Source organism: Melanotaenia boesemani, chromosome 11 (assembly GCF_017639745.1).
Source record: "Melanotaenia boesemani isolate fMelBoe1 chromosome 11, fMelBoe1.pri, whole genome shotgun sequence".
In the NCBI taxonomy this organism is placed as follows: domain Eukaryota; kingdom Metazoa; phylum Chordata; class Actinopteri; order Atheriniformes; family Melanotaeniidae; genus Melanotaenia; species Melanotaenia boesemani.
The window spans coordinates 34,168,101-34,179,607 of record NC_055692.1 but is presented as its reverse complement, the minus strand read 5'-3'; the positions used below and the strand labels follow the sequence as shown (position 1 = coordinate 34,179,607).

Genomic DNA, 11,507 nt, shown 5'->3' with positions numbered 1-11,507 from the left:
TACAAGTCTGTCAAGAGTGTCTGGTTTCAGGGAAGCCCTGTGACAGGTTGCATGTCCCCACTGCAACTGAAGACCCTCTCGGAAGAGGAGCTGGTAGCAGGTACACAAAGGTACAGGCAGCTCAGAGCTTGAAAGGCAACTTCATGTTCCTTCCACCATTTGAGTGGTATATATATTTATATATATATATATATATATATATATATATATATCGGCGAGTCTCTGTAAGTCTTGGTAAGTCACACAAGAGTAGGGTCACATTACTGGAAATGAGCATTTATACATTTGGTAATATTTATAAATTCTCTGTTTGTATGTTTCACTTTTTTCTGACAACTCACAAAAAAGAGAAGTTTTTATAAAGTCTATTACAACCATATTATTATTTATATTATTTATTGTTCCATTTACAGCAGCAGTTGTTTGGAAGCAGCAGTAACAGTCGGGTTAACAAAGGGAAGCAGATGGAACATAATGCTATTTATTTCATAAACATAGCAGGTCTTTATAATAATATTAATAATAATAAAAACATCTGAGTAATGGGGGACCTGGGCCCCTGTAGAGCCCTATGTCTAGCAACGCCCCTGCCCTTAAAGCCTCCGTAGGCATCTTATTGATTACAAAATTCTTTTTTCAGGCTCAACAGATAGATCCCCAATAAGCTGTCAGAAATGTGGTTGATATTTATTACTGCACATCTAAACTAAACAGGAAGCCTTAGTTTTAATATTGCAGGGACTCCTGATGTTTAAACATCAACACAAAAACTTAAATCTAGCAGCAGGCAGATGTAAACAACTTCCCCAAACACCAGTGATATTGCTACACGTACCAGCTCTACATTTTATCCCTCTGATATTACCTTATACCCAGGTAGCAAAATTGGTCTGGCCCGGTTCTGGCCCACACAATACACTTAAACCTGGCCCACATACCGCAAAGAATGACGGCCCTTTGCTGGCCCAGATCTGGTTTGCCAAAGGTGGCCCACACATGGGCCAGCCTGAGGCCAGATGCAGACACAGTGGTGGCCCAGTACTGGCCCAGAACAGTTTCCACACTGGCATCGGATGTCAGCCTAATGGTGGCCCTGTACTGGCCCAGAACAGTTTCCACACTGGCACCGGATGTCAGCCTAATGGTGGCCCTGTACTGGCCCAGAGCAGGTTCCACACTGGCACCGGATGTCAGCCTAATGGTGGCCCTGTACTGGCCCAGAACAGTTTCCACACTGGCATCGGATGTCAGCCTAATGGTGGCCCTGTACTGGTCCAGAACAGTTTCCACACTGGCACCAGGTGTCAGCCTAATGAATACCTTAATCAAACTGTGCAATATTCAGCCTAGATTAAAAAATACTACAACAACGGTGATACAATTATACAAATAACATTTATTTTGATTTGAATAACTTGTTCAAAATAACAATATATAATAAGTAACAATATAAAAATCAAATAATATGTGACACTGTTGGAGAGCGAACAAGGTGAACAGAGGGAAACAACATTAAGTGGGGATGGAAAAAAATTTTATGCTTTCAACCCAATAAAATTATAAGATCAATAATTGAAATACATTAAAAGAATGTGAGCTTAAGGATAACAAAAGGAAAACAAATAAAATCAGGGAGGTTAAAGTCTTAGTAAAAAATTAACAAAGGGCACAGAAGTCCAAATGAAGCAGCGCTGTCTGTGAGTCCATCATTCCCACCGTGGACTTCTAAAAGAAGAAGAGAGAAAAAATTCAGAGCTGTGCATCCAGTTTAAATCTAGCCATAACAAATAAATAAAAAAATGCATGGTCTCTGAGGGAGTCAGTGTTTGTTAAGACAAACTTACCAATTACAACATCCTTTATTTGCAGGTGCTGGAAGCCAATCTTGCCATTTATACCGCGCATGTTGACATTCTTGGCGAGAGAGTGTTAAGGTTGCACATGACACTCTTTACACTCTTTAACGTCTCCCCCTCCTTTAAGAGCCAGTGCAGTTCTCTGTGAATTGATATTTCTTTGTTAGTTTATCAGCAGTACAATATGCCCTAACTCTTTTAAACATGTTTGAAAATATCAGCAGCAAATCTGAACTGGTCTGATAGTCTGACCAGCATAATTTATGCAATGTAAGCACAACAGTAATAATTTGTAAAGTAAAATAAAAGATGAGGATGCAGAGTGAAGTCAGTCTTCCTATGGTTTCAACTACTTTGATAATAGTGTGCCTGTGGTGCCGTGAAACTGTTAAATTTATCCGTGTAATTATGATTCCCTTTTCCCCCATATACTAAATAGTTTCTCAATTTTATACTGTATGTCCCAGCAATGTTATTTAAAGCCTATTTAATCAAGAACATGGTTTGTCATTGTATAACTTTTCTCCAGAAGGTTAACTGACATGACATTCTTTTATTTTAACCTGTCCTGTCCAGCATTATGGCAGCAGAATGATAGTCTGGCTGCTTTGTTGTGCCAAACAAAATTTGCTTTGCCAAGGGGAGGCTTATGGGTATAAGGCTGAATACACAAATTATTTTTGGTTTTCCAGTTCACAAGGATAGTTTGACATGACATTCTTACCAGATGGTTTTTGAGGTCAGCACTATTTCTGAGCCGCTCCTCCATGTTTTGGACAGACTGGCGATCAGCTAATGGTAGCAGATTTGGTCCAACACCTCTTCTTCAGTTACAGATTTCAACCCTTGGATGTGGTAGGCCTAGGTGTGCTAGGAAGAAAAAAGAATTGTGGATAAGTAAATAAACAACAGGTCTCATAAAAATGTGTTCAGGCCAACAGCAGAGCACAGCCTACGAATAGTAGTTGCCTGCAGCACCAGAGGACTCTGAGTAACGTCTGTCTCCTCCCTAGCTGCACCTGTCCGCCTCCTCTCCTCCCTTTGCCTCATCACCTCTGCTTGTGTGTTATGGTAGATTCTCTGATGTTTAATGAAGTTTGTTGGCTTCACACACACATCAAAGTGTGCATTGTTGCTGTTTGTGGAGCTGAAATATCTCCACTCATCACTCCATGTTGGACTGATCACTACGCAGTGGTTGAACCACTCTGCTGCGACGCGACGCTGCGTCTTTTTCAAACATGCCTGTGGCAGGCACAAGAAGAAGACGTAGTTCCTACATATCCTGGAAGTTTAGTTATGTAAAAGTTGGTATAGGATGAATAGATATTTATTCTTCTCAGATAGATGATATCGTAGGCCTGTTCCCATTTATTTGTTTCACCGGGACACCGGCACAAGAGTAACGCAGCCCACTGGGAAATCTTCCCGAACCTCCCGATTAGCTTACATTGCTCTTGATGTATGTTTCAGCGTGAGAAATTAGAGGACTGGCGTGAGAATTCACTGTGTGACTGTCATGGCCAATACGTGAAAGTTGGCACCCCTGGTTATATCCAAATTTCTGGGTTATGACGAGGTTTAAGGTAAAGCTAAATTGTGCATTTTTAGCTAGCTAGCTTATGGAAGTCACTCTTAGCTAGCTAGCTAACATTAATTTAAAACTAAAATGTAAGGTCCTACCATCAAACATTTACATACAATATTCCTTTAGGCGCCGTAGTTTTATTTTTATTTCGAATGTGCTTTTTCATTAACACATTAATATAACATAAAAATTACACTGAATGGCAAGATAACTACTATGCTGAAGATAACTCCCTTATGAATTTTTTAAAATATTAAAGAGTTGGATCAGTGTTTTGTGGTTTAATTATGTGGGTGGTTGCAGCATGTTTGCTTTATTTTACAGAGAGAAAAACAAAACATTTTCTACAGGCCACACTGCCACCAAGGGGGCAAAATATTGAATCAAATCATTGACTAATACTGTTTTTGTCATAATGGAAGCTGTGAGGACCCAAAAGCAGATGAGAAGCCTTGAAATCACGAAAGAGTGACAGTCGAGCAAGCAAAAAACAGTGCAGTCATCAGAGACAGCGGATTGGCAGGAGAACTTCTGAACAGAGTGGAACAAAAGTTATTTCACACAGGTCATGTACAAAAAAACCACCAGAAAACTGCAAAAACCAAAACTTTACTGCACAAATGCAAGCAACTAGAGATGTGACGTTCATGAACAAATCAATTCTTTTGAACGACTCTTTAAAATGAACGATGGGAACCAATTCACAGTTGTGAGCCGTTCATTTGTGAGCCATTCTTTTTATAAACAAATTTTTAACACTGCCTTCATCAAATCAAATCAAACTTTATTTGACAAGCTTTTTAAACTATTTTCTGGCATATTAATTTAAGCTGGTAGAACCATAGATTGTATATAAAAGATGGACAGAGCCTCCGTGATGTCAACCGTAGGTTTCTGAAGAGCAAAAGTGAAGCACGTTGGGCGGTTCCTACCATCGCCATCTTGGCAGTGTCACGCCTGCTGTCGCTCCCGGAAAATCCAAAAATGGGCAAAGTGGCGGAGCTGAGAGGGGGACTGTGAAGGTGGGGGTGGATGATTGACGTCTATCAAATGCTGAGCTGCCTGTAGCTAAGAGCTAACTGAGCCACTGGATCCAACGTGAGCTAACCGGCTAACGAAGGTAGGCGGGCTAAAGCTACGGCGCACTGTTAGCTGCTAAAAACCGCAGTTGTGCTGCACTCTCCCTTCTTGCCACAGATATTGGATACCTGTCAATCAAAAGGACACGCCCCTAATTATGCCGAATTTCAAGATTTATTAACATCCAAACAGGTGAGTTAGAAAAAAATTCACCCTCCTCACAGTTGTCATGAATGTAAACTTGACTTATTAATTCTAAAATGGATTTTTGTACCAGGCTTTAAACATGTTTATTTCTGCTGTGAAGTTGGTCTTTTTAACATGGGAGTCTGTGGGGATTGACTGTTTTGGAGCCAGCCACTCTGTTTGGCCTCTGTAGCGTCTCCTATAATTATTTAATCTATCAGCCCCAATAAGAAAGAATTTCTAGGCGCAGCCGAGGTGTAGGGGGGGTCCGGTTCGGTGGCCTCAGGATTGGGTCTCTGCTCTTTGCGGATGACGTGGTTCTGTTGGCTTCATCGGGCCGTGATCTTCAGCTCTCACTGGAGCGATTCGCAGCCGAGTGTGAAATGGCTGGGATGAGAATCAGCACCTCCAAGTCCGAGACCATGGTCCTCAGCCGGAAAAGGGTGGAGTGCTCTCTCCGGGTCTGCGATGGGGTCCTGCCCCAAGTGGAGGAGTTTACATATCTTGGGGTCTTGTTCACGAGTGAGGGAAGGATGGAGCGGGAGATCGACAGGCGGATCGGTGCGGCATCCGCAGTGATGCGGGCTCTGCATCGGTCTGTCGTGGTGAAGAAGGAGCTGAGCCAAAAGGCAAAGCTCTCGATTTACCGGTCGATCTACGTTCCTACCCTCACCTATGGTCATGAGCTGTGGGTAATGACCGAAAGAACGAGATCTCGAATACAAGGGGCTGAAATGAGTTTCCTCCGCAGGGTGTCCGGGCTCTCCCTTAGAGATAGGGTGAGAAGCTCGGTGATCCGGGAGGGGCTCAGAGTAGAGCCGCTTCTCCTCCACATCGAGAGGAGCCAGATGAGGTGGCTCGGGCATCTGGTTAGGATGCCTCCTGGACGCCTCCCTGGTGAGGTGTTCCGGGCACGTCCCAGGACACATGTACGCTGGACAGACTACATCTCTCGGCTGGCCTGGGAACGCCTCGGGATCCCTTTGGATGAGCTGGTGAATGTGGCCGGGGAGAGGAAAGTCTGGGTTTCCCTGCTTAGGCAGCTGCCCCCACGACCCGACTCCGGATAAGCGGAAGAAAATGGATGGATGGATGGATGGATATCAACCCCAATCGCTGCTTTGACTCACACTGATGAAATTCGGCATATTATTACTGTCATTAGAGTTCCACCCTGAACATGTTTGTACATGAAAAACGACTATAGCGCCACCTAGTGGCCACGTGAAATTTCCCTCTTGATAAAATCATGCTCCTGTAAGTAAGAATATGACACCATTTGTTAGACCATTTGTCGTGCATGCTTCAGATGTCATCACTGGACAGACTGAGATGCCAGTTGATCCTCTAATGAGGAAAATCACTTCTTAATGGGACTGGTGAACTCTACATTGTTTGTGGAGTGTTCCCTGGTCTTTCTGGGTCGGAGTGGTCCCTGGCAGCACTCCGTGAGTACGCAGACTGTGTTGACCCTCGTGGATGGGTGGTTCTTCCTCACCTGGTTTCTCGGTGGCCTTTTTATTATGTGCTATGTATGCATGAGCAGGTGCGTGTGTGTGCATGTGTATGCGTGGGTCTATGTCTTGTGGTGTGAGTGAGGGGCTGTTTCACTATTATGATGAACTTTGTGTTGCATTTAATGTATGAAAAGTGGTATATAAATAAAGTTTATATGAGCACTATTGTGCAAACAGAGGGGTTAGTTTAATTTAATGTTATTAATAATGAATAATGAGATGTTATGATAATTCATGCACCAAAAATCATTGGTGATGGGTAAAATATAATTTTGGTTTCTGAATGGTACTAAATATATTTTATGTACCCCTCCCTGTACACCACAGTTGAAAGACTTGTTTGAAGGCCTCGCTGCACAAGTCCGCCACTTTGACATACCAAGAGACAACATGGTCAATGTCTGTCGCAGTGCCCTCGTAGAAGCAGCACTGCGACCATTCCATCGCCGAACCTTCCATCCTGAGACAAGGCTAAGCCTTGTGTTTCTGGATTACTCTATGCAGGTGGAGGGTGCGGTTGATAAGGATGGGCCCTCGAGGGAATTTTTCAGACTCCTTTTGAGGGCCATCAAAAAAGTACCCTCTTTAATGGCCCCGAGTCATCCAAAATCTCTCTTTGGACAGCCATGGTCAGTACTTTTGTGTTCCCTCTGTTGTGTTTTTAAAGTCTGTTTTTATGATCTAGTTGTTTTCTCAATTATCTTTTTCTGTATCTTAGCATTGCAGATAGGGTTGTATAAGACATTTGGGACAATGATAGCAGTGGCCTTTGTTCCTGGAGGGGTGGCCCCTCTGTTTTTCTCTGAGAGGCTTTATAACAGCCTCTGCCAACTGGCCATGCAAACTCCCGCCCCCTGGATGAAGATGAAGTCTCTGATGGAGACCTCAGAGCAGGGACGGATTTTTATGTCAGAGTTTCGGGGGGGGGGGGGTCTTTTTAGGTCTTTTTAGGTCTTTAACCTCCTCAGTGCACTGACACTCCTCCACACTTCAGCAGACATGTTGGAACAATCAACAACAGCCTCACAAGGACCTCTACTGGATCAAAAATACCTCTGACTTCAGGCAGCATGCCTCTCAGCATGTCTGGTGTTTAAACATTGAAAGCTCTGATCCAGATTATCATCACGCTAACATTTGCCACAATGCTTCACTAACACAATTATGTTTATTCTTTCAACCTCACCTCTGAGCCTGCAGCTTCTTCTCCTCCATCTCCTCCAGCTTCTCCTACTTTCCCTCCTCCAGCATCTACATCTGCATCTCTACTATCCATCACCTGACAAAAATATATTGATGCATCACATGAACAGTGGGACAATTTGGGTGCAACAGTCATCAATTTTGATGATACAGTTATAGAGGAAAAACTTATATTTACAATTATCATTGGTTTGGATGCATAAAAATCACATTTGTATGTATTGTATTTTTCCCTTTTTAATAATAGTAATAATAATAATAATAATAATATAATAATACGATTTATTTATCAGCACTTCCAGTAAAAGAATACACTTTACAAGATTATTGTGAGTTTTGTAAATGATGAGGAGGGTCTTAAAGTGGATATGCTGCTTCATGGAGCCAGTGAAGGTTTCGCAGGATGGGTGTAACGCATTTCTTTGTGTAACTTACACTTTGACTTTTAAGGAAGTCTCTTATGTCCACTTTTATTTTTTTTTTAGACATCCTGGCTGCATCAAATTACCAAACATGCATACCCACAGGGACACAGATTCAAACGTAAATGTAAATGAAACTTCTGATATTAAATCCTTCCAGCTGACATGACCCAGGCAGAACAGATGCCCAACTTCCAGTCGCAAATTAACAAGGACTCCTGACCGTTGGCTAATAATGTGGAGAGACAGAGGAGACAGGCTTCAGCTTGAGCAGCCGTTTTCTGCTTGGTCCAACTGCTGGACGTGTCTGTTTACTAAAGCGAAACATCGTTTTTGGACAGTAAAAAGTGTAGGGGACCAAAACAGCCTTTTGAAAAAGTACAGGGGACATGTCCCCTGTGTCCCCCCCCTAAAATTACGCCCATGCCTCAGGGAGAAGCAAAAAAAGGTGATACCACTGTCAGTTTGTGCAGACTTTGTAAATAAATGTTTTAAATTTACTTAAACCAACAGCTTCACTCTTGTCACAATGATAAGTGATGCAGCAGATCTCATGGAGGCCAGAGCCGCTGTTGAGAAGGCTGCTGGGAGTCTATCTCTGTTGGGGTCACTAAGGCATATTGTGTTCATGGAGGGACGGGACCAATTGTTTGAAGCTGCAAACTCTTTTTATGTAGAGGAAAGAATTAGGAGCCCTTGGAGCAGTATGTTCTTTTCTTTTTAAACAGTTTTACTTCACCCAACAACCAGTGTGTATGCAATGTGGAAATGCAACACCTGTAAAAGTAAATTGTGTTTGATCTAAAACCAGAAACTTGTTGCCTTGTGATTTAAAAAAGCACATTTGCCAGACCTGTATAGTAGTTTATTTTTTCATCATCATCTCCAAAGAAACCATCAGACATTCTGCACTTATTAAGTTCCTGCTGAAGGAATCCAGGTTAGTCTCCATCATTTCATAAGCTGGTTGATCTGCAATCACATGCTTGGTTTTGTGTAAAAGCTAGTGAACATTAGATGCTTCCATTTACATTTCACAATCTAACCATGTAATCACACCAGTTAACCATCCAATCAGGTCTCTCAGAGCACAAGAGAAAATCTTATGCATTGATACGTATTTGTTATTATGCATTCTTGTTCTTTATCTGTACATTTAAAATTATTCACTCTGTGCCCTGTTGATAAAAGATGATTAAATAAAATAAACACTGATCGAACACAAACCCATTTCTCGCCCTCCCTGTTTGCCTGTAGTTTACAAGTGAGGTTAGCCAATGTGATTATAGCAACTTTACAAAGAAAAAGTAACTTTACTTAAACAAAACAACAAAAAAACCTCTCCTTCTTGCCTTTATAAAAATGGCAAGAGCAAACACACATGAAGGGAGATCCGTGTTGAAAGTGATGTCCTTCACTCTCACCGCTGCTACCCAGCCCATTCAACGCCTCCTTGTTACTTTCTCAAGCCTCTTTTCCAAGTGGGAAAAGTCTAATATGGCCAACTTTTCTACCATTTGTTTTTCATGTGATTTAGTATTGATGTATATTGCAAAGCATTTTAGGTAAAGGCGCTATATAAATACAGACCATTTACCATTTACTATTGTTTACAAGCGACCATGCAAAATGGCGATTCGACCCACAATACACTGCGGCAGTCACAAGCGTCACCTGACAAAGACCGATTGATCAATCTTGACCACAGCCTCAGTCAGTTATTTAAAAAGAAGGGCTGTTGTATAATTAGTCTGAATTTCTTATGAGACATACTGTACCAGCAACACCTAGAGAATTCTCCATGGTAACTGATGCTGTCCCATCTGGTCTATGCATGTTGTTCAGATGTTCTTATAACTCTCCTCCTTTGCCATTCATTCCTCCTGATGTATCCTGATGTATAAGCTTTGTAATTTAATTTTGATTAATCCTCACTTCCTTGGGTTTTTAACAGATACTATACAGTCCAGGTGTGTTTGCTGAAGACAATAGCTTTTTTTGTGGAAAGATTGTGCCTCCATTTAAATGTCTGTCTCTGTGACTGCAACAAACATGTATATTGCCTGGTGTGCATAGTGGTCATTTTTTCCTTTTTGTTTATTTTTATCTTCTCTGTGAAGTGAGCACTGAAATAACTCAATGGATGTGGGTCTGGGTTAACAAGACTTGGAAATTAAGTCAAGCTTTTCATGTTTTCTCTCCCCTGTTAGGCTATTCTGTTTGAGACAGAGGACATTCACAAACGTTTCTGATCGGAGCTTTGATGAGATAGTCGGGGAGATTTATTTATTTATTTATTTCGGAATAGTGAAAGTAAATAAAACATATTACAGAAAGGAAAAAAAAAAAAAAAAAAAAACAAAGACCGAAAGGGTGTAGGCTGAAGCTAGTAGCTTATAAAATGCCTACCCATTACTAAAACAATGTTAACAATTTGCTATAATTTACTAAATTGACATTGAAAAAAGATTTACATCATTACCACAATTGCTAATAAGAGCAACATGTGAAAAAAAAAAATTTACCCACAAAATCTTTTGCATGTCATTTATTATGATACTTCATTATTATATAATTTATGTACTTTCTTTTAAGTGATTTCTAAGTAGAACTCATTTTTAAGTCATCAGAACAATTGTTCCACAATTTGAGACCAGTGACAGATATACAGTGAAACTTGACATTTGTCCGTACCCTGGGTTTGCTAAACATTTAATTTCCTCTAAGTTCATAACATTTCTCCCTCTTTTTAAACAGCCTCTGGATACAGAATGGCATTTGATTATTATTAACTTTATACATGATTTGAATTGTGTTGTAATCTACTAGATCTCTGAATTTCAGTATGTGTAACTGAATGAATAGTGGATTTGTTGGTTCATAATACTTTTTTTTTACAAATTATACGTATGGCCTTCTTTTGCAGTAGAAAAACTGAATTTGTGTTTGTGTGGTAAGTATTTCCCCATATCCCTTCACAATAGGTCATATATGGAACAATCAATGAGTTATATAGAATAAAAAGCGATTTCTGACACAGATAGTCCTTTACTTTGTACAGTATTGCAATAGATTTTGACATCTTGATTTTAACATAATTTATATGTGATTTACAATTTAGATTATGGTCTACAATAACTCCTAAAAACTTAATTTCTGTAACTATGTCAATTTCTTGATTTATTATTTTAATTTTTTTGTAACTATTTGATGTATGATTTGCAAATATCATACATTTTGTTTTCCCAAAGTGAATGTATAATTTGTTGACAACAAACCATTGGTTAATTAACTCAAACTCTTTTTCCACTGTGTCCAGAAGCTGTTTTAAGTTGTCTCCACTACAAAAGAAAGTTGTATCATCAGCAAATAAAATGCACTTTAACAACTTGGAAACAGGACACAAATCATTAATAAACATTATAAACAATAAAGGGCCTAGTACAGAGCCCTGTGGTACCCCACATGATACCTGTAATAACTCTGAATCCGTATTATTTACATGTACAAATTGATATCGGTTCTCTAAATAACTCCGTAACCATTCAAGTGCAACACCACGGATTCCATAGCCATGTAATTTTCCAAGAAGTAAATTATGATCAACCGTATCAAACGCCTTCTGCAAATCCAAAAATACACCAACTGTATATTC

General features: G+C 40.4%; 1 long non-coding RNA gene across 1 annotated transcript; it reads right to left on the bottom strand.

Annotated features, from left to right (window-relative positions):
• Positions 1-1,383: 1,383 nt before the first annotated feature.
• Positions 1,384-2,782, bottom strand: LOC121649329. Its single transcript, XR_006012095.1, has 3 exons — positions 2,581-2,782; positions 1,845-1,998; positions 1,384-1,725 (listed from the first exon to the last, which is right to left on the bottom strand). It is a non-coding gene; the product is annotated as an uncharacterized LOC121649329 (long non-coding RNA).
• Positions 2,783-11,507: the final 8,725 nt, after the last annotated feature.